The sequence below is a fragment of the Atractosteus spatula genome, chromosome 8, assembly GCF_055471065.1.
Source record: "Atractosteus spatula isolate fAtrSpa1 chromosome 8, fAtrSpa1.hap1, whole genome shotgun sequence".
NCBI classification, from domain to species: domain Eukaryota; kingdom Metazoa; phylum Chordata; class Actinopteri; order Semionotiformes; family Lepisosteidae; genus Atractosteus; species Atractosteus spatula.
The window spans coordinates 41,600,035-41,625,442 of NC_142713.1; positions in this window are offsets into that span (position 1 = coordinate 41,600,035).

The window sequence follows — 25,408 nt, forward strand, 5'->3', positions numbered from 1 at the left end:
GGACATCACCAATGTTGCAGAGGTTTTCAGAGATGCCAGTCGTCACTGTCCAGACATTCCAACATCCCAATTTTAGAGCTGGTCTCTTTGTATTTCTTTTGGTACTTTTCTTGCCTGGTGCAGTGTTAACAGTCTGCCTATTGGGGTAGTCCCTAATCTCCATGCAATCAATGAGGAAAACAGACTGTGGTGGGACACCACCTTATTGACTTATTGGCTGTCCTGTAGGATCTGAGGATCCCTCCCACCGTCGGAAGCAACCCCTGGTGCCATGCTCTACGCCAGTCAAGCAGTGTGGCTTATAACCACTAAACTGCTGCTTGTTGTTTTGATGCTGTAAGGCAAAGCTTGAGTGTCCTTTCCAGGATGCAAAGCCTGGGCAGGGTGATATGGGGGACCAGCCGTTGCCCACGCAGCATGACCCCTCTTTCCAAGCAACCGATGGATCCAAAGGATCAGCAAAACCCGATACAACTTGGCACCAGAAACATTACAGGAGTTGCCAGAAAGATGTTAAAGTCAACATCAGTCTGCCGTAGGGACTCTAACTCCAGAGTTTTTCTCAGGCTTGACTCCTGAAGCCTTTCCCATAAGTGGGTATGCCGCAAGGCAGTGGAGGTTTAAAGTCAGGGTTTTCCTTCTCTTAGATCTGTTACCAATCAAGGTTGATGAGCCCCATCTGCCCAGAGATCAATGTTTTAATCCAGACCTAATTACATTATTTGTTAAAATGTAGGCTGGCTTCATTAAGTATCTTAGATTTATGAGGCATTCAAGACATTTCATTTTATTTTGTGAAATTCATATAAAATTATTAGTATTTGTATGGGTTTGTTTTTATTTTTTTCTGCTATTTATACAGTATTACATTTAATCTTAATTAGACTCTTGGAAGATAGAAAAGTAACCTACAGTTATTTACTGCAGTTTGGTTAATGAGCTACGATTTTTGAATGTTTTGACATTTGGACTTATGCACAAACTGAATCAAGACTTCGACCAGTCTGCTAATTGCAAATTACAGACCTGTTACTTAGTTACAAAACTGTTACTTAATGGCATTTTTTATTTCTCATGGGCCTCTTCTTTAATGAATGAAATTCTTCCATCAAATATTTATAACATGAAATTAACAGGTGGGTTGAAAGTTTGAGTGTATCTAGTTTGGAGTTATGAGATGTTCACTTGCTGTAGACACTAAATTAAAAGAAAAAAAAACTTTAACAAGTGAAAAATGCAAGATAAGGGTGAGTTTGATTGTTTTCTTGTTCAAACTAATTTAAATTATTTTTTAATTAATTATTTAAATTACATTTAATGTTTTTTAATAGAAAACAATTATTTTTATATTTTTTAAATTATAAATTGAGAAGAGAAAAGGTATGAAATGAAAATTAAAAATGAGCTATTGCAAATGCCCCTTCACAGCTCTGAAACCTCAGTTAAAAAAGTATGATTAAAGTCCATTGACCTGTGGTTTCATACACATACTGTATATACTGTAAATTATGTTGTTCAATTTAAACTCAACTGCACAACCTCTGCCTGTCAGTTCATGGAAAATTAACCAGCAGCAGTCTTGATAGCTTGTGAAGTTAAGACCTGAAAAATTGTTCATTATATAGAAACTGACATCAAGAATAATGTTCATTTGTTAGAATGTTATGCTGTCAATATTCTTCTGGAACTTTCTTTTAGGCATATTTACAGGAATTTAGATGTAATTTAGATTAGTGTCAATCCATTGCAGGTTGAACTAAGAATAATTATGATGCTTCACATTAGCTAACCTAAGTCTTTGAGTAGTGTGAAAAAGTTATGCACAGTGCTTTTTATCTTTACCATACTGTATATGGTTAGAATATTTTTGTTCTCAAACAACAAAACAAATTAATTTAGATACAAATCTTCTGTATGCAGTAATGCTGATTTCTTTGAAAGATATAATTTCAACATATTTTACCTTCACCAAATAATCTATTCCCTCATCCTTAGGGACTTTTTAAATGATTTTAATGGTAAGATTAATAAAACAATCACTATGTGTATATTGTATTCTGTTTTTTTTCCATTAAATGGTTCTTGCTTTTACAGAGCCCTGCCACATTCAAATAAACATCTCTCCAGATTTCCTATAGCGATTCCACCCACGTACTATAAATGTCATTATTAAAGACATGTTTCTTTAATAATTCTCCAGATTTATCTGAATCCTGTCATCGGCCTATATGTTACTATATATTATCTACTCTGGACTGATTATCTGTCCAGTTTTCACCATGTGTGAAACCTTTTTTTGCAATTTGATTATCATGATGACGATAGGGTGACTTGGTGACACTTGGTAGGCATTGTTGCCTTACAGTACTGGGGCCCTATATCCAATTACTGGGGTGCTATCTGCATAGAGTGAATTTTCTCCCTGTGTTCTTGTCAGTTTCCTGCAGGTGCTCTGGTATCCTTCCAAAGTCAAAAGACATACTGGTGGGTTAATTGGCATCTGTGAAAATTGGCCCTGGTCTGAGAGTGTGCATGTTTGTGTCTCTGTGCTCCCTGTGTCGGACTGGCATCTTGTCTAAGGTGTATCCTGCCTTGCGCCCAATGCTTCCCAGGATAGGCTCTGGCCACTGTGACCCTAAATTGGATAAGCAGTTATTGAAAGCCACTCCCTTTTTAATATGTCACAGGCCATGTGGTCTCATGTTACCTCTTGCAGGAGGTTCAGCATCAATAAAAGGGAGGAGTGCGTTCCTAACCAACACATGCACTACTGACCTGTAAGTACCCTGTAAGTGCCTAAGATGATGTTGATATAGAAATGGACTTCCACAAAGTACACTCAGCATCAAAAGAAACTTGGCACTCTACTGTATGTTTACTCTAAGTGTATTTTAGGTTGATTTACAATTTACTTTTATGGGATTAGTTGGTCACTTTTTTAATAGTGAGCAACATATTATTTTTTATTTTTCTGAACATATTTAAATACACTGCAAAAATAAAAATAACCATTCCCCGTACAACACAAATTAATAATAAAATCTACTAATCTTCTAGTAGATTTTAGTGGAAGTCATAAATATCTACATTCCTATTCTAATGTAATGTATGCACTCTAAAAATGTCTTTGTGTAAGGTGGAATTGCGTTAATTGGACAATGTAATTTTTACAAACAGCATATGTTTTTTTTTCAGTTTCCTGCTTACCAGAGCCATTGTGCAAAATTGAAACATATTTTTAATAGTTGTCTGGATATTCAGTTTCTTCTCCATTACCATAGTTTGACTCACTACTTCAGCTCTTGTTTATATGGATTAATCAACACACTCTTGCCATTTTGAGGTGTTCACTGCCAACAATTTATAACTAGGCAGTTATGATAAACACAACTTTGCTTCCTGCAATGTGAGCAGAGAAATTTATGTGCTATTTCAGTTACATATTTCCAAATTATGCTTGTTCTTTGGTGATAGGCATGCCTTATTGATTTTGTATGCAGTAATATGCCATTGAAGTGATTATTGTCTGCAGAATAATCTTTACCACATTAGAACTGTAATATCCTTCAGTGAATTTAGAACTCCTTTCAACATGGGATCATGTACACCTCAAATATTTATTAACACACCCTGTGATCCATATTTAATCTATAAGATATAACTGGAGCACAGAAGATATAGTTTTCCTGCAACATGGTATGGGATGTAATTATGGAAATAGAGAAATGACTGAGTAGAAAATACAATTAGAATAATCATAATTAATTATAATTAAATTGCACTTTAGTTGTAAAACTAATATAGTTGTAGTATCTGTTGATTAGTCATGCAGGCAATTAGAAAGTTTTGCAAAAACTATGAAAATATAAACACTGATATTATTGTAGAAGCTGAATGTATATTGAAAATTATAGAAATCAAGATGAGTAGAAATCAAGATTTTATTTAGTGAAAGCTACTGCACGTGACAGGTTGTAGCCTGACTTCACGTTTTAATAGTGGAATGTGAAACTAGTATTAATTAATAAGAAGCTGTCGAAGCAAAAAGTTCAATAGAGGTGACATTAAGAATGTTCTCTACATGAAAGACGATGAGATCTTAGAAAGGCCATTGCTGTAGGTACAGTTCCTAAAATGTTGCCTCAGGAGCAGTAAGACATCAATTAGTGTGAAGTTACCCTCCAGTTCAGCCATCCCAGTGTAGTGGCAAGGCTTATTAAAATACAGGAATTAAGTTTGCTGTTCCCTTGCCAGTCCCTCTCTCCTTCATCTCAGTGGTGCTGGATACAGAGAGGCCATTCCATTTGGTTCACATTTAAGGTGTTTTTCTAGATGATAGAGTGTCCTGATAAGGAACAACTCCCAAAGCTGAGACACATCAGCCACCTTAATAAATGGTAATCTCTGGCGCCTTACTGTCTGGGAGATTCCAAGGAGAGTATTTTCCCAAGTTGTTTACAACCCTAAGGTCAGAGTGCATTGTTACTCATCATCAGCCAATCAGGAACTGGTAGGGCAGGTTAACACCACGTGGGTCTCAGACGCCCATGAAACTTTCAACCAATGAACAACCGTGGTTCCTCCAGGTAAAACAGGCAGCACAGGGCTTCCTCAGAGCGCCTCCTGGACATTCTCAGACTCAGGGCTCCTCCTGGACTTTATCAGACTCAGCTCGGACAATCACGTAACAGCCAGTGTGTCCGAGTGCCAGGACTTTCCTTTGTTCTAAGAATGGAGAACGGTGGTCGCCAGCGCGTAATCGAAGGATCCACCTGAGGTTAGCCGAGCAGCAAGCCTTGTGAACCCACCGTGAAAGCTCACCTGATCAACAAGTGAACTACGGTCGGAACTGTGGACAGCTGAAATCAGTATTCAGAACTAGTGCTACATCAGGAACGAACCAGTCTTCTGTCTAAAGAGTGTGACCTGCTTGGACCCGCAGTCACTTTTCTCATGTGCACAACTCTGCTAGTAAACCAGAACTAACTAGCCGGTCTTCAGAGAGCCCACTGCTAGAGCATCGCAGCAGGAATCTCTCCCACTTCTCTCCAGCCGCAACACCACTGCCTGGAACCGAGCCAGAGAGCACTGATTGGACACAGCAACAAGCCTGCCGCTGTTTCTTTGTGTCTGCAGGTGATCTGAATCCACACAGATTGGATGAGTATTCAACATTCTGCATTACAGCTCGAGAATCCAATTGTTACCTCAACCTGAGTTGATATCAATTTAATTGCTATGAGTGGTGTACTTCCTTTTGAGCATCTAGTGTAGAAGTTGTAATCCAAGTTCATTTACAAAATGGTCTAAATGAATAATATACTGAATGTATGTCCCTCTTGGTTTGTAACTCTTCGTGATTGAATATACTGTATACCTTTTGTATTCTGCTAACCCTCACAATAAGATCTGTTATGTTTATATGCACATTTGATGTGATAATAAATGTATTCTGGTGTATTAGTATCCGTGTGTGTGCATTGTTTGAGTTATCCCGCAAGGTTGGTCTTCTAATAGCCATCAAAGAATCATTTTGTGACTTACTGCTACAATCAATAATTTTCCCAGTAAATGCACAAACCCCTACATTTATTGGTGCCTCATGAGAGGATGCCTACACCAGTGTGAAAGGTTCACAGCTGCCAAAGGTGTTTCCACCAAGTACAGGATTAACTCAGGGGATTGAATACTTATGCAGTCAACAGATTTTAGGTTTTGTTTACTTTTTTTTCTGACATTTTTAAGCCTTTCACCCAGAAAAAAAGTGTTCAGTTTTAAATAAAAAGAGCCACTTTAAAAAGATATAGGTATTATTTACAAATAATGCATACATACTAAAATGTGTATGCATTATTTGTAATTAATCAAAATGGGATATGGAAAATGACTTAATAGTTTTGCAAGGCACCGTATAATGCTGAGCAAAGTCACATGGCATTGTTTATTTTTAAAACATTTTGGTGATTTGTGATGTTCAGATTTATTCATCTGCAACCATACACGAACAATACACAAAAGCTATATTTACACACTATAAATGCAGTGTGTTCCAGTGTCCAAACTATCTCTCCCATTTAACTTCCAACATTCACTTTGACATTGATTCACTTATAAGTTAACAAAAATCTTTATACAGGTTTTGTTAAAATACATAATTCTTCACAGTTAACCAATACTCTAAACTGATGCTAAAAGGACACACATTTATGTCCCTGCACAAACTTTGTTCATCAATGACGAATCCAAATAATGGCAAATAACGTGTGCTTTTCTCCTGCCTCTTTTTATTATCTCCTTTTTAAGTACTGTAGATTGTATGTTTTATGAGCTGGTTAGTCATCTCTGGGATATTCTGTTTCCAATTTTCATTGATCCATCTAGTCCATGAAGTACTGTAGGGCTGCATTCTAGTGAGATTTTCCTGAATTGTGGGATGCTTATCTACAGTAGTCAGATACTTAAGCTGTGCAAACATCCCAACATCCTCCTCAAGCAATTCATGTTTCCACAATGATTGAATAATCATAGAATAATCAAATTCCACAAGTACTCAAGATACATAACAATAACTTCATCACAATATTGATAAGATTGTATTTAAAAATAATTTTCAAAGGGAAAGATGTAGGAATTCAAGACAAAGTGTCCATATGGAATGGGAAGTCTTTAATGATGAGAAAACAATCAGCTGTTAGAGAAAGAACTCTAACAGCTGATTAGTGGAGACCCAGTGGGATCTGATTTAGCTCACTGGTTTTTCTGCTTTACATAACTGCTTAAGATTCTGGTGTAGTAAGTAGACATGTTATATGCATAAATGACACAAAAATGGATTTAGAACAATTTAGATGCAGCAGACAAGGCACAAATAGACTTAAACACCATCTAGAAACGATCAGACTCCTAGAAAATTGAACTTCATATGGGCTAATTCAAATACATGTCCCAGTGCAAATTAATTTTTATGATCTGGCTTTGCTCTTCAACCTCTGCAGTACCCTTCACAAAATGTAAACGGTATTTTCCTGCTTTGATGATCCATTCCACAACATTCTGACATGTAAAACTGAAATAAAATAATTTCAACGTCTACAGTACATGGGATGGAAGTGTTTTTCTTTTGGATTCTAAGTATGGAGTGCTGTATTAATGAAATAAAATATTCTAAGTCTTTGGGTCTGAAATGGTCTTATCTGTCAACAAATGGAACTGTGTCCAAATGAAGTGAATGGTATTAATCAACAGTTTGTGGCTGCATGAGCTTACTAGCAATAACTGGATTTACTCATGTCAGAGGCCCAAGGGCATTATTTTGAGTCTGTTCACAATTAATGATGTCTATTACTAATGTAACAATGACCCACTGTAATGTAATTAGTTTCTACACCATTGGGAGAGAAATGTGTTTCAAGAGTACTTGTGATGGCCCCAGCTGGGTTTGCCACATGTTCTGTCTCCTAAGCAATAGTTCATATTTGCTCAGGTTTGGAATAAAAATGTAAATATCAGTTTATCCTTTTGATCTTTCACATTCATATCTTAGAATTGTTAATAAGGGAACATCAGGTAAACTGTACAGTGTTCTTATTCCAAGAAAAAAAAATAAATACAGTATGCTATTAAAACGTACTGTACAGTACATTGATCTTAAGGGTGAAAAGTTTAAAAGTTTTCATAGTCCAATTTCAAACTTTATTCAGTGAGTACAAATACCCGAGGGTTACACAGTTACTAAATATGTCCCAGTGTGCTCTAAATGAAATATGTTAGTAAACCAGAATATGAAAGTACCACCATAAATTGTTGGAGCCTCTTTTTTAAGGATATACTGCTTGTGACAGATCTACCTTATTTGGTAGTTGAGCATGAGCGATCTAGATACATAGATAAGACTTTATTGATCCCGAAGGGAAATTGATCTATACGCATTAACCCCCTTTGTATAACCTACTGTAAATTATGAGGTGACCTGGACTAATGTTTCTGTATAAACTTTGTAACCTGAAATTGCTCCATCACTTGTATGACTATAACTTTCTTATCCCTACAAATAATGGGAGTATAAACCTTCCTCATCTCTAATTGTTCCTGTTTTGCGAGTCCACTCTACCATCTTCATTACTTACTGGCCTCCAGCCACGGCAATGACAGAGTCTAATAACCTGTAACCTGAGATCTCTTCTTGAGACTTGTAACCTGCAGCCTCATTGCAAAACCTGCATGAATCCAGAGATTCACCACAAGCCTCTAGTATCCACAGTCTCACATGAGACTGTACAGTACATCACTGCAAGACTCTGTTAATCTAAAGACTCTCGGTGAGACTCAGTGCCTACTGAGTGATACTGAGTGTCTCACTGCCAAAATTGACAGACAGGGTCTAACCCAAACCTGAGCAGACTTATTAAACCCTTATATAGAGAAAACTGTCTTCCAACAGGTGATACCAATCCCCTTCTAACCTGCATATTCAAAAATTACCTTTTATCTCTGTTTCTGGTGTCCTAATGTCACCCTTTGGCAACTTAACCCAGTTTTGACACTCCAGATCTGACTGCACTGTTACACAGCTAAAAGAATAAAATAAAAGGCACAAAACATTTAGTGTATCTAGGAATGTATAATATAAAGTATTATACATGTATGCTATATACAGTACATCTATAGATATTGTTTTCCAGCACACAAGGCAATGTAGCACCACTCTGACGTGACTGATATGAAATTGTTTATGAAGATTAATACAATATTGATATCTGTTTATAGACAAATGGGAGCAAATAATGGATTATGTACACACCTTTCTTGTGTGTACATAAAATCATTTACACTACATGGGTAACAATATTATAGGTTTCAGACAAATTGATATTGCATGCTGTCTTTCTCTTTGGTAATTTAAATTTCTACTGCTGTCAGCACTGATGGATTATCTCATTATAATGGTGAGTCTAGATATTTCATGTTAAGTAAATGATCACAAAATGTAGTCAGTACAGATACTAGATTTTTAATAATATTGATACTCCTCTTCACCGATGACTGTGCCATTGCATATTCTAGGGCTATAAGGTTGTATTTAAATCAGACCAGTAAAGAGACAGAAAGAATAAAGCTATTTAAGATGTGTATTTTATGTGAGAAATTTGAGCACAGATTGTTTATTAACAGGGTATGACCTAAAGACTTTAAGACTCCAGATGGTTCCTTTCAAGTTTAAGATGATTAATTATACTGATTACACTGTAAATTTCACTGAGAATATTGCATGGCATATGCCAGAAACCCTAAACTTGTAAGTATGTATCTATATAATGTATAGTAGTATTTGACAAAGTAAATACAATGAAAGGTTGTATAGTGACAATACAAATGGCCCACAATCTTTTTTTTCTGACTTGCTGGACTTTTGTTCTTCATTTCTATCTGATACATCAAACAGCCAGTGCTTTTATTACTTTATAACATGGCATGATATAATATATGAATAATTATTTTAAAATGTATCAGTATTACTGTAAGCAGCTTATGTACAAAAATAGTAATAATAGATCATCCCATTTACGTGCTATGACAATGACAATATTTTGTCAAAAAAGTAATTGTCCTGTTTATTTAGGCAGATCACCTAATCTTCACGTGTTCTTGTGAAATCTGTTCCTGTTTGACCTTACAAACAAGTGGCTTCCTGGACGATGGTTAGTAGTAATGTGAGAGATACCAGTCCTGCTGTGTACTGCTGGTCTTCGAGTTTACTGTTCCCAGGATTCGTCTCCACAGCCTGTTAGCAATACAGCCTCACCCATTTCAGCTCCTTGCCTTCCAGCTTCATGATCACTTCTGAATGATACTAATTAATCCAAAGACACCAGAAGCCTTTCAAGAATAATAATGCCCACGATAAATCTAATTGTCAAACCAGATTTTACAAAGTGACCAATAAATAACTCTAGAGACTTGAAGGTTATACAGGGATGTCTAGACTCGGCCAAACGTAGTAGTTACATGTAATGCATGGCTGCTTTGTAAAAAATGTTTGGTAGCACTTTACAATAAGGTTGCGATATTAAGGTTTTAAATGTACTATGTCCTGATTACAGACTCCTGACTTTCAAGTCAGAGGAGCTGAAATTTCTTAATATTTCTCAATATCAGATTATTAGACATTTATAAAATGTTGTTACTTTAATTATTTTGAAAAGCATGCTGTAGGACAGCTTTAGAATGTTCTGCCAGGCATTTATCTTCACTGTTTAATGAAAATATAGTTATCATGGTATAATCTCTTTTTAAGTATTACCTTGCCAAACTGGTACATTTATTTGACTACAATCAATGGCAGTTGAGCCCTCTGAACACTCCTGAATCACCTTGTTTAATTATCTTTGGAAAATATCTTTGTTCTAAAAAAACTTTAAAAATTCAACTAATATATTTACCTGCTGTATACTGTACAGTATGTCGTTTGTTCAACTATAGGAAAATGTAAAAGAAATCCCTGTAGGCTGCTGGGTGTTGATAGGGCATGGACGTACAAAATCTGGTCTCTGGAGTTTGGTCTCTGTCAAATCAAATTGTCCCTCATACATACAGTGATGTGAAAAAGAAAGTACACCCCCTTACATTTCTATGATTTTACATATTATCAGACATATCTGACCTTTTTCTAGTCTTCACCAAGTCCTAACAGTACAGAAATCTAACCTCATATGACAGATAACACATACAAATTTTACGTTTGTCATTATTAAAAAATCAGACAGTATGTATTAACCTTGTGTGAAAAAGTAAGTGCACCCAGTGATTCAGTAATGTGTGGAACCCCCCTTAGCAGAAATAACTTAAAGTAAATGTTTCTTGTAAGAGTTTATTGGTCTCTCACATCATCTGGGGGTGAATTCTGTCCCACTATTCCTTAGTAAACTGCTTCAGTTCAGTGATGTTTTAAGGGATTTGTTTATGTACAGCTCTCTTAAGGTCCCACCACAATATCTCAATGAGATTGAGGTGTAGAGTATGAGTTGGCCATTCCAAAATACTGATTCAGATTTTTCAACCATTCAGTATTAGATTTACTGGTATGTTTTTGGATCATTATTCTGTTACATGATCCATTTTGGCTAAGCTTTAGCTGTTGGACAGATGGTCTCATATTTTCTCCTAGAATGTTTTGGTATAGAGAGACATTATTGGTGGACTCGATTGTGAGGCATTCAGATCTAGCTGTTTTCAAAGCAGGCCCATATTGTTACCCCTCCATTACCATGCTAATCGTTGGTGTGAGGTTCTTTAGGTGTTACACAATGTTGGTTTTTGCCAAACATGTCATTTTGCATTATGGCCAGATATATCAGTTTTGGTCTCATCTGTCCACAGGACATTGTTTCAGAAGTCTTGTGGTTTATTTGGGTGCTGTTTGCAAATTTAAGCCATGCAGCAATGTTTGTTTTGGAGAGATGGGGGTTTCACCTGGCTAACCTTACACAAAAGCCATTCTTGTTGAATCTTTTCCTAAGGGTAGATTCATGAACTTTACCAAATTGACAAAGACCTGGGTATGGCTCTGGTCTTTTTTGTGAACTCTAGGAACACCATATGGTCAGATTCTGGTGTGAATTTAGTGGGACTCCCTCCTGGTTAGATCCCTCTCCTGGGTAAATGGAAACCATCCTGAATTTCTCGATTTGTAAATTAGATAGATAATACTTTATTAATCCCGTAGGGAAATTGATGAATTATCTTTCTCACTGTGGAATGATGGACTTCATATTGTTAGGAAGTGACTTCATAACCCTTCCTGGACTAATGAGCAGCAACAATACTTTCTCTGAGACCCCGAGACCATCACAGGAATCTTTTGACCTAGCCATGATGTGTCACCACAAACCAAAATGCTCCAGACAAAACTGATGTTTTTAACTTTATGTATGGGTGGAAGCACATCCTGATGATCAGGGTCAGGACATCATGTGCACTTGTTTAGTAGCATCTGATTCTAACTACTGTACCTTCTTAACTGACATGGAAGCAGTAAACATACTTTTTCACACGAGGCTTCTGAATGTTGCTGATTTGTTGCTTAATACAAACAGCAAAATTCGTGTTGTGTTATTTGTCATATGAGGTTAGATTTGCTATTGGGACTAAGTGAGGACTAGGTGAAGGTCAGATATAGTATGTCTTATATGTAAAACTATAGAATCATAAGAGGGTGTACTTTATTTTGAACATTACTGTGTGTAATGAAAATAATCAGTTAGCATGTTGACAGAGGTCTTGAGGTTATGATTAGCCATCCAAACCCTTTCATAATTCCATTTTTTATCATTTTAAAAACATTCTTTAAAGATGATGCACACATGGGCATTAGCAACATTTGAAAACAGAAATCATGGACAAAACAAAGGGAATTAGTGTTATGGGGCTTAATAAAGATTATTTATATACAATATATACAAATTATTGTTACAAATGGGAGGTTAGGAAAATGGTTAAAATCAGGATTTGACCGAGCAGTTTAGTTTTAGCGATTTCTAGCAATATACCCGAACAGCTGGTATAATTAGAGGCTGTGAATTCTTTGTTCACTGGCACAGCATACTGGCCAAGTGGAGTAATAATTCAGTCTCACTTGGTCAAATATTTATTACAATGACACAAGACACAAACTAAACTACACACAACAAAACATACAACACAGAAGTTCAAATAACTGAGCACAATACAGTGGGAATCCTTCATTTGAAGTGCCTAAACCTTAGGTGAAAACTAACTGCTGAGTCTGAAATACCAATCCAGATGGGCAAAACTCTAAATGGTAACATGGTCTCTATGCACTTCTGTAGATAAAGAAACCATATTGCACTGTACACTATTTTTATATTTCTAATACATTAATCAATAAAGATAATTGATTTATATGTTTTCAATTTCTAGTTATAGTATTTCCCTTTAATTTGATTTTCATTTCCAACACTCACTTAGCCACTTAAAGAATTAGAATTGCAAGATGAGTGGAAGAGCAGGGAATGATTTCGTAGGTGTCATGATTGTAGTCCCTCCCCCTTAAGGGCGCTCCAGCTCTTTTCACTTTGGACTTATTCTATGCACCTGCCCCTTGTTCCAGCCTCCTTCCCCTTCCCCTTAAAAGCCAGACAGTCAGTCAGTTCCGGGCTCTGCATCTGATTTCCGTATCGTGCGAGCCCGGGTCCTGATGAGTCTGGCTCCGTCATGGTTTTAAGTCTTTGTTCCTGTTCCCCTTGCCGGTTCCGACACGGTTCCTGATTTTAATCTCCTGTTTCGGATGGATCGCCTGGCCATGGACTTTAGCTTGTTTTTGGATTCCCTGTTTGGATTATTTTTGGATTGTTTGCCTCGGCCACACCTCCCCCGTGCACCAGCGCACTTTGGACACGCCCCCCTGTTTTCATCCCCGTATTCCTGCATGACTTTTTCCCCAGTGTTTCCTCACTATTTTGGATTGTGTGGTCCGCATAGGGTCCGGAAAGAACTGTTCCGTTATCGTAGGGTCAACCTACTTTTGCATACTATATATATTATACAGTATATATATACAGTATATGAAAGAATAGCCTCAAATATTCTGTGAAACTATGAGTTTAACTTTTCTGCTGGCAATATGCATTGCTATGTCCACTTGTGAAATATTGATTGGTCTCACAGGTCTTATAATAATTCATTTAGACATTTTAAATGTTATCTTTGACATAAATGATGGTTACAAACTTATCTGCCAGTTTGGATGTAAGCTTGTGTGCTCATTTCCTATTTATACATTATAGAATTTAATCTTCTGATTGTTCCACCAACTGGTGCATCATCTGCAGTTGACTAGGCTGATGCTACAGTGCCCCCTTTCATTGCAATGTTCCCCAAGGGAAATTATTTTTGCTGAGAAGCTGTCCAGATGCAAAATGCACCTCAAAACATTTTCATCTAGCAAATCCTCCTTTAGCCATCACCATGTATGGTACTTCCAATAGGCAAAGTAATTTAATTGCTTTTTATAAAACTATAAAATTGTCAGATTTCTGAGGCATGTGTGAGCTTGTGTGCAAATTATGCATAGTGATATAATTATATGCACTTATGTGCAATCCAAGACCAGTACATCCAGGTAACTTGTTCTCAGAAACAATTTCTGGTGAAAGGGTTAATGTATTGCACCTGTAAATGCCAGTCATAATTTCTAATTTCTCTCATATTTGAATATGCATCAAAAAGAGAGTTGTATAAATAAATATATGTTAGCAGATAATAACAGTAATCTTCTGATTCATAATCCAGTTCAATATACTGTATAATTACAATAACTCAGGTTTAATACTGTCCATTAAAGATATGAATAATATTGTTACCCATAAGGGGTTACAATAAAGAGAATACTGACAAGATTAATAAATAAGTAAATTAAATAATCATAACCCCCCAAAAAGTAATGTCAAGAATATCCCTGAATGGTTGGAACAGTATAAATAAAAGGCACTTGAGTTCTTTATTCTGTGGCTCAACTAGGAAAAAATGTCATATCTACCGTGCTTATCTGTTCTCACTACTTTTAAAAATACATAAACCTGACTCTTCTGTACCTAACAAGATAATACTTTTAAAGTGAGACTTTGGTAAGTCTTCCTCTAAGGCAGATGCCTTGGCTTGCAGTTGAGTTGCTCAGACTGTAGAAGACGAAAAAGAAACACTCTTCATCAATTGCAGTAATGTGAACCTGCTGTGTCATAATATCAAAAAAAGATGATACAGAATATACCAATCTGGCATTAATGAAGGATATAAAAAAAGTGATGCAGTGATGGAAACTGTGAACAGAATTCATTTGAGTGGGTGAATTGCTGAAAGGCAATATTAGCACAGACACATGAACACATGGAAACAGGGGAATTATGGCTGGAGCAATTCAATTTCAAACAGGTTCAACTTCTGTATGAAGTCTGTAAACCTCCCACTCCCATTCAAATAGATTTTTTTCCTAGTGCTTTTTGTTTCCTACCATCTTCCAAAATCATGCTGACTAACTTAATTAAGAGTCTTTATGTGTGAGCCTTGTATCCTATTCAGGGTGTATTTCTGCTTTGTTTTATGCTAGTGAGATTGGCTACAGTAGTAAATAGCTTGCTGCTAATGGATAACTACTGTATCTTATAATGACCGCCGGCTCCTCAAGGCAAAAGGTAGGATTGCTTCCTGGGATCTTATAGACAAGTACTATCCAAGCATGATAGGAGCCCAGGCTGTGAGTAATTTGTTGTGGAGTGTTGTTCCACTTGGGGTGTTGGATTCTGAATGTTTGAAAGGGTAATTTTTGGTTTGTGTGAGTGCTTGCAAGGTGGTATGGAAAAGGTAATGCAGAGCCAACCATAAACATACAGATGCAGCCATTCAAAGTGCGCGGCACAGACACGTACCGCAGGTAATTGGCTACGGCGTCGTGCATCGTGACGCGCGATGACGCAAAATACCGCGGTGCGTGATTGGTTGACCGACAGGGGCACTTGTGGTCCGTTGGTCTGTCGTAGAAAGACTTACTGTAAACGTCTTTACTGTGCCCGTTGTAGATATTGAATTTTACCACTGAAGGGAAATCTTAGTAGCTGAGCATAAAAAGAATAGGAGCATACTGTAACGCGTGTGAAGGCCATAAACGATATTAATTTTGGAACATAAACATACAGTATATAGCTGGTCTTGGTACTTTAAAGAAAAAAATACACACCAGTATTCCATTTCTCCCTAAACATTGTAAGCTTCGAAGTCTTTAACTAACGTGATACCGGAGTCAACAAGCATACTTTTAGAATTTGATTAAAAGGGAATATAATATGGAATCGCGTATCTAAAGAATTTAATAACGGTATTCGTGTGCTGCGACAGGGCTGTGTAGGGCTGTTTCGCCTGTCTGTTCATGCGAGCTGTCTTGTAGCCGACTGGTCTAGGTGCGTGACTACCAGCTGGCAGGTTGTGTGTTCGAATCCAGCTGGTGCTGGACTTTTCTTTTAACAAACATTTCTTCGAAAAAATAGAATAGCGATATTATGGACAATCAATTGACTTTTATATTTCAAAATATCGCAACATGATCGATATTTGCGATATTTTGAACATATCTTCCCTTCTGACAGCGGTTCCTGCTTCTATTGTGTGTGTGTGTGCAACAGAGTAAATTTTTATAGAGAAATGGAGGCTGGACAGTATGCGTTACAATATAAACATTTATATTGATTTAAATCGTGTTCTGATTTAAATCGCAAACGCGTGTTTAATTATGTGTTTTTTAATCATAATCAGGCTAATGCATTTCTACATTTTCTGTATGAACCAGCTTAGAGGTTCATACAGAAAGACAGCTTGTGTTTAAATTGAGTGTAATGTAATTTATGCTTCTAAAGTCATGGTCAGCATTTATATTGTACTGTGCTGTAAACTTTTTCTGTGCCTAGTCACATTATTTTATAGCGTTTTTACTGCGTTATTAAATCTGGTGGTGCTGTGTGTTAGTTTCCTGACTCCCATTATTTAAACTGCGACACTGATCATTCATCTCTAAATAAACTTTATTTTATATAGCGTTTTAAGCGAATAGGTAATTAGATTGCTCATAAACCTAATCGCTTTTTCTACATAAACACAGCGTGATTGCTCTCTGAAAATGCTTTTCCTTTATTTTTAAAGTAGGCTCAGATTTCAACTATAGATCGTATTATTATAAACTGTCTTGGAAAAATGTATTTTATGTAAACCATGTTTGCTATTAATTAATTTAGGGCTAAAATACGTTCATTGTCTTCCAATCGAGTCGAGTTGACATTGGAAGCCTGCCACACCCGGACTGTTAAACCAACACATTAGCACGTCGCCAGTATTGGTTTTAGTATTCCCCCCCTCTCCCCTCAATTCAATTCAATTCAAGGTGTTTTATTTGCATGACAGATGGGTACAAGCAGTGTTGGGTATGTATATTGTAACGCTTACGGCAGACAGGCACTGTGTAAGAGCTGGCGCACCAGAGCAGCGCACCGAGGGAGCGTCTGCATTTATAACTTAGTTTTTAAAATCAGTCAAGCAATATGAAGCATCTCCTTTTACTTAGTGCCTGAGCATAAAAAGAATAGGAGCATACTGCAACGCGTGTGAAGTCCATAAACAATATTAATTTTGGAACTTAAACATACAGTATATGGCTGGTCTCGGTACTTTAAAGAAAACATACACACCAGTATTCCATTTCTCCCTAAACATTTTAAGCATCGAAGTCTTTAACTAACGCGATACCAGAGTCAACAAGCATACTTTTAGAATTTGATTAAAAGGGAATATAATATGGAATCGCGTATCTCAAGAATTTAAAGACCAGACAATCGCAAACGCATTTTCAATAAAATTATTTTATTCATTCAGCAGTTTGTGAGAGGGACATCCAGCAGGGAGAGACACACACACCGGTTTTCATTGACAAAATTGTTTTTTTTCAATTCCTCTTGTCTAACAGGAATCTGATATTTACACCCGGCGCGGCACCGAGGGGGCGTCTGCATTTATAACTTAGTTTTTAAAATTAGTCAAGCAATATGAAGCATCTCCTTTAACTTTTAAGTCCCTTACTGTATTTTTGTATTATATTCCCTATTAATCAAACTCTAAGAGTATGTATCGGCTTGTCAGTCAGGTCTTTTTTTCTCTATTTCAATTGTCGTTTACACATGCACGACTTTAAAAGCTAGCAAGACAGGTTTCGATTCACATTAGCTGGCGACCCTTGTTAAAAAAACTAATGATAATGTAACATGCCACTGTTTGTTCATGAACAAAGTTATACTGAGATTTCCTTAGATACGCGATTAAAAAATAAATAAAAATTTGAATCTCCTGCGGAACACATTCCATAAGAATCAGCGGTTCTACAATATATATCGCCTTTAAAGGTGGCTTCTCAAAACGCTTTACGGGATAAAAACAACCAGAACAGCAGCAACAACAATATTGTATTTCATTGCACTTTGAAAACCAAGTAATAACTTAACTCAGTACGTGCAAACGTTTTGTATGTTGCTGTCGTGAATGCCTGCGTACCCATAAGTATCTTATTTGCCTTGAGTCCTGTCTACAGTATATTTGTCCCCCTACCCCCTCTCTCCCTCAATTCAATTCAATTCAAGGTGTTTTATTTGCATGACAGATGGGTACAATTCTTGTTGGGAATGTATACAGTACTTTGATATTTACACCCGGCGTGGCACCGAGGGAGCGTCTGCATTTATAACTTAGTTTTTAAAATTAGTCAAGCAATATGAAGCATCTCCTTTAACTTTTAAGTCCCTTACTGTATTTTTGTATTATATTCCCTATTAATCAAACTCTAAGAGTATGTATCGGCTTGTCAGTCAGGTCTTTTTTTCTCTATTTCAATTGTCGTTTACACATGCACGACTTTAAAAGCTAGCAAGACAGGTTTCGATTCACATTAGCTGGCGAGCCTTGTTAAAAAAACTAATGATAATGTAACATGCCACTGTTTGTTCATGAACAAAGTTATACTGAGATTTCCTTAGATACGTGATTAAAAAATAAATAAAAATTTGAATCTCCTGCGGAACACATTCCATAAGAATCAGCGGTTCTACAATATATCTTATATATTATAATATATCTACAATAAATCTTGTGACTTTTGAAATTTACTGGGGGTGGACCACGTCTGTAAATTTCGATGGGTCCAGAGGCAAAAGTGCCTTGCCTTGCAATCTCCGGGAAACCATTAGTACGATGGTGAATCGGAGATTCTCAACCCTTGCTGCGTACGACTGGAAAAGAATTCGTGATCGGATCAACGAAATGCTTCGTAGGAGGAGGCGCTCTTTTCCTCTTGTCTAACAGTCTGTCCACAAACAAAACATTCCTGTTAGACAAAAGGAATTGAAAAAAACCAATTTTGTCAATGAAAACCGGTGTGTGTGTCTCTCCCTGCTGGATGTCCCTCTCACAAACTGCTGAATGAATAAAATAATTTTATTGAAAATGCGTTTGCGATTGTCTGGTCTTTAAATTCTTGAGATACGCGATTCCATATTATATTCCCTTTTAATCAAATTCTAAAAGTATGCTTGTTGACTCCGGTATCGCGTTAGTTAAAGACTTCGATGCTTAAAATGTTTAGGGAGAAATGGAATACTGGTGTGTATGTTTTCTTTAAAGTACCGAGACCAGCCATATACTGTATGTTTAAGTTCCAAAATTAATATTGTTTATGGACTTCACACGCGTTGCAGTATGCTCCTATTCTTTTTATGCTCAGGCACTAAGTAAAAGGAGATGCTTCATATTGCTTGACTGATTTTAAAAACTAAGTTATAAATGCAGACGCTCCCTCGGTGTGCTGCTCTGGTGCGCCGGCTCTTACACAGTGCCTGTCTGCCGTAAGCGTTACAATATACATACCCAACACTGCTTGTACCCATCTGTCATGCAAATAAAACACCTTGAATTGAATTTAATTGAATTGAGGGGAGAGGGGGGGAATACTAAAACCAATACTGGCGACGTGCTAATGCGTTGGTTTAACAGTCCGGGTGTGGCAGGCTTCCAATGTCAACTCGACTCGATTGGAAGACAATGAACGTATTTTAGCCCTAAATTAATTAATAGCAAACATGGTTTACATAAAATACATTTTTCCAAGACAGTTTATAATAATACGATCTATAGTTGAAATCTGAGCCTACTTTAAAAATAAAGGAAAAGCATTTTCAGAGAGCAATCACGCTGTGTTTATGTAGAAAAAGCGATTAGGTTTATGAGCAATCTAATTACCTATTCGCTTAAAACGCTATATAAAATAAAGTTTATTTAGAGATGAATGATCAGTGTCGCAGTTTAAATAATGGGAGTCAGGAAACTAACACACAGCGCCACCAGATTTAATAACCCAATAAAAACGCTATAAAATAATGTGACTAGGCACAGAAAAAGTTTACAGCACAGTACAATATAAATGCTGACCATGACTTTAGAAGCATAAATTACCTTACACTCAATTTAAACACAAGCTGTCTTTCTGTATGAACCTCTAAGCTGGTTCATACAGAAAATGTAGAAATGCATTAGCCTGATTATGATTAAAAAACACATAATTAAACACACGTTTGCGATTTAAATCAGAACACGATTTAAATCAATATAAATGTTTATATTGTAACGCATACTGTCCAGCCTCCATTTCTCTATAAAAATTTACTCTGTTGCACACACACACACAATAGAAGCAGGAACCGCTGTCAGAAGGGAAGATATGTTCAAAATATCGCAAATATCGATCATGTTGCGATATTTTGAAATATAAAAGTCAATTGATTGTCCATAATATCGCTATTCTATTTTTTCGAAGAAATGTTTGTTAAAAGAAAAGTCCAGCACCAGCTGGATTCGAACACACAACCTGCCAGCTGGTAGTCACGCACCTAGACCAGTCGGCTACAAGACAGCTCGCATGAACAGGCAGGCGAAACAGCCCTACACAGCCCTGTCGCAGCACACGGATACCGTTATTAAATTCTTTAGATACGCGATTCCATATTATATTAGCAGAAAAGCTTAAAACTACCACTTTTTCACACGCTATTTCACATGCTAGTTAAATACTTCAATGCTTAAAATCGTTAGGGAGAAATGGAATACCGGTGTGTATTTTTCCTTTAAAGTGCCGATTCCTGGAATCTGACTGGCTGACACCCCTCTGAAGTGGTTCCATAAAATCTGGTATACGGAAAAGAAAACGTTGATAAATACAAGTGTCTTTTAATACACTCTTTGCTGTGCTCTTGAGGATCCTTGTGATATTTTAAGCTCTAGTTGAATGATAGGTGTCGCATTTTAAATCATTTTCGTAGTTAGAAATTATGAAACGCCCTGTTAAAAGCAAGGAAGTTTTTATGCCCGTTGAAGTAAAACAAAATGCCTGACAAAGTATGGCTTGGACAGATTCCAAGTGCTTGTACAAATGTGCTAAAGAAATTATACTTTGAGTATACAGCTTGTCCAAAGTCATCCATTATTAATACTATTAGTAATATCTTCAGTAAAGGCTTTGATGCATAAATATTTCTGATAAAGGTAGGTTGTGTACTTTTGTCCAACTGAGCAATCTTGCTTTCATAAAATATACCAACATTTTAATGACTGATGATTAACATGCTGTAATACACAGTTCAAAATTAAAGGCTCAAATGCTGTACATGAGAGGTTAAGCTCCCCCTGGCGGTTTTACAAGGCGATGCCGGATAGTTAACCACGTGACACCACGTTAACTGCGTCATACCGCGTGATACTGTGACACGCCCACCGGGGTATGCCGCGAAATACCTCACGCATTTTGAATGGCTGCATCTGTAAGACAAGAGAAATGCAAAATGCTGTGTTGTTTTTCAATAATTTTGTGGGTATGGCTTTACAGTATCTAATATAAAGAATAGTAAATTAACAATGCATTGCAATTGTATTATGCTTTTCATCTCAAAAGGTCACAGATTATTTATATTTCGAAGGGAGTCTCACTTGATTCACCACTGAATTACAGCACCTCAGTGATGTGCAGCACCCAATTTATTAACAGCTCCCCTACTTCACCAAATAAATGTAAGGGAATTTTACAAAGGCTGATACTCCTAATCTTAGAAAACAGTGACATGAGACATTCAGTGATTATTAATAGTCAATCTAAATTATTGATATACTGTAGCTCAAGAAGAATAGCAAGAGACCTAAAACTGATCCCTGTGGAATACCACTGCTTACATATGCACAGCTAGAGTTTATGCCACTTAAAATGGTATGCTGTTCCTAATGGATATGCAACCTTGGATGAATGACTTGTCCAAATGATGATACCTTCTACAGCACAGTGTATAGCCTCCTTTGGGCACCCAACTGACACTTTGGTTTTGAAATTCTAGTCAACACTACTCATACATTTTATAGTAAGGAAAACATGGTGTTCTTTAGACATCTCCCAGTCTTGATTAGCTTCTGAGATATGATAAGACCAGCCTAGAAGGTGGTAACTTAAATCACTAATGTAATATTAATGTAATGGAATCTAGCATATAGAGGTAATGCATTCCTGAGTTTTGTCACATTGATCACACCTTTTGTCTCTTTAATGCTGCACTATTAATGGAAATGCAGTTAATAAAAAAACAACTGATAGGAATGTTACAGGTTTAATATGTAATATTATGTTACGTTTATCAAATATGTATTAAATCCATTATTTTATCTTTTTGTAGTTCCTTTGTTGTTATTTCAGTATTTGCCACTCCACTTTAATTTTGTATCATCTTCAAATTTAGATTTAGTGTTTTCTGTTCCAAATTCTAAATTATTGATATAGCTCAAGAAGAACAGCACGGGTCCTAAAATTGATCCCTGTGAGACACCACTGCTTACATGTGCACAGCTAGAGGTTGTGCCATTTAAAATGGTATGTTGTTTCATGTATGTTAACCAGTTCCTAACACATGTGCATTCATGGATTCCTTTTATATTGATAATTAACTTTTTATCAAGGGCCTTGTGGAAATAGTCAGGAAATATTAATATATCAATCTATATGCTTTAATTATATTAACTGTACTTGTATCTTCTTAGGTGAAATCTGCTGAGTTAGCTAAACAAGGTCTTCACTATTTCAAGTATTGTTGGTTGTGTCTTAAAACAGTAGTTTTGTGGGGTTTTTTACCAGTTGAATTGTATCATTTCCATAACTTTACCAGCTACAGAAAACTGATTAGTCTACAGATTCCTGGTTCAAATTTGTCATCCTATTAATACATTGGTGCTACATTTTCTAATTTGTGGGTACAATTCCTAGCCTAGGTGAGAGCTGAATCAAGTGGTTTAGGAATAGCATTTCTGTTTTAACCAATCCATATACTGGTTTAAAATCATCATACCCTTGAAGAATGTCAGTGTCAGTTATGTTAAAATTGGCCAGTAATGATGGAGCTCCATCTATAAAACTATTGACATCTTCAATTGTACAAATCTGTGTAGAATATTTGCCAGCATGTTTACTATTTTCCTATCATCTACTAATATCAATCAAATTGGCAAACTTCTTTTACTTTATTAGTTTTTCCACTGGAAGCAATGCTTTAATAACTCTAATATATTTTTCCTGTGCCTGTACCTCCGTGTGCTCTTTTTCTATCCTTGAACCCTAAGCTTTCTGCATCTGTAGTATGTTCTCTTCTTTTTAATGAATTTCTCTATTAAATTACTTAGGCCTTATATTCCAAGACTTTGGATTGTCTGTTTTAGGGGTGAGTTTGGTTTGAGCTTTGAATACGATGCTTTTGAAATATAGAAATGTGAAGCATGCATCAAAAGCGGCTATATTATAGTCACAATTTCCCAATTGCTTTAAAATCCTTATTCTGAAGTACATTGCCCGTCTGTGTTCTTAGAGATGGTTTTCCTAACTCCTACATGAGAAAGACTACAGAAACTAAAATGATCCTGCAGCTAGGATCACACTTTCCCCCTTCTCTCAACAACAGACTAATTTTCTTCCAAATTTTCACCATTCATTGGAGATTTAATTTCACACCTCTCTACACCTATTCTGACTTCACACCTCTTGATTGGCCTCTCTTTCTGTCCCCTGCTCCCGCCTCTCACTCCTCCTCCCTCCCAGCCTTTGTTCTCCCGCGATATTACCTTTGCTTACTGCCTTGTCTTTCTCACGCCTGAAGAAGGCTCCACGGCCAAAATGTTGTGTTTTCTTTCTTCTCTTTTCAGCATGGAATAAACCTATTACAGTGTATACAGTACATTATCATATATAGAGTTGTGGTGACAACGTGGTAGCAACATCCTATCTCAACAATGTAATCATTGTATTTGATAAAATTGTTTGTTGTTGTACAGTGTGCATGCAGTATCATTAGCACAGAAAAGCACTAAGGTTATAGATTTAATACTGTGACAATTTGTCTGACAACCACAGGTAGCTGTGGTACCTTACAAATTCACTGCACCACCTGACAGTTTTAGAGTATTACAGTCTTGCATCAGATTATTAAAAAACACTGTGATGCTGCACTTACTGCGGTATACCGCTTGTCACCTCGCACATGCTGGATGGCTGCATCTGTATATAGAACGATTAAATATTGGCAGTAATATGAATTCCAATATTTATTGACATTATTAACATCAAAATACCTAAATTAGGCTTCTGATTATTACAAATATACAGACTGGATTTGTTATTAAATTTCTGATGAAAGTTGGAGAAAGACACATTCTTTCATGGGTGTAATTAGAGGTTGTTTGGTGCATAGATAATGTGCACAGTGCCTGTGTGTGTTGTGTTTTTTATTAAGATATTTCAAATAAAGACCTTATGTCCATTATGGAGTTTTTATGTATGCAGCTTCTTAGTTCAGATTAGGGTCTATCACAGGTTCTAAGAGCAATTTAAAATTAAATCTCATAATATTGAATTTTAATAGTGGGTGAGAAGATGTTTTGAGGCTAAGTAGAAAGTGGAAGTGGTAATTAGTTTGGCACCTATACAATTTCAATAGTCACTGGGACTTATTATAAGAACTTTGTTATATATATATAGTTTAATAGGAATTATGGGAATTATATATACACAGTACATACTGCATATTTGGATCTTAGCATTTGACTTATTATTGATCCATTATTGATTAATATATTTTTTGTATAAAATATATTTTTGTATATTTTATTATAATATATATATATTTATTATTTGCTTTAAACGTATATGAAAACAGACAAGAAATTTGCAACAGCAAAAACAAATGGGAGTTTCCTTTCTTGAAACTGGATCACAAAATGTGAATGGGAAGTGAAGACACAGTTATTGCTGTCTGTTTCAGCACACTTTCCATAATAGTGTAAATACGTTCAAAGACCTAGGAAACAAAATGAGGTGGAGAACTCAATAAGTAATCTTATCTGGGTTCCTACCAACAGCAGGAAAAAGTTAAGAATTGAAAATGGTAATAAATAAAAATAACATATGGCTGTCAACATGATTTTTCTCGACCACCTGAAACCTTTCTATTGTAAAAGGATATTTGTGGCAGATACTGTATGATAGTTCAAATTTGAATGTCGCAACAGTAGCTGGGTATGGGAAACTAGCGACACTAGCAGGGTATGGGAAAGGTTCTATAGAGAAATTCAAAATATTTAAACTGGAATGCAAGGGGGTAGAAGTTCGCCCTGTTGATGCTAAAGTTGCTGCAATAGCAGACTTCCCTGTGCCTACCACAAAACGTGAACTTCGTTGTTTTCTAGGAATGGCTGGGTACTATCGTAGTTTTTGTAAAAATTTCTCTACAGT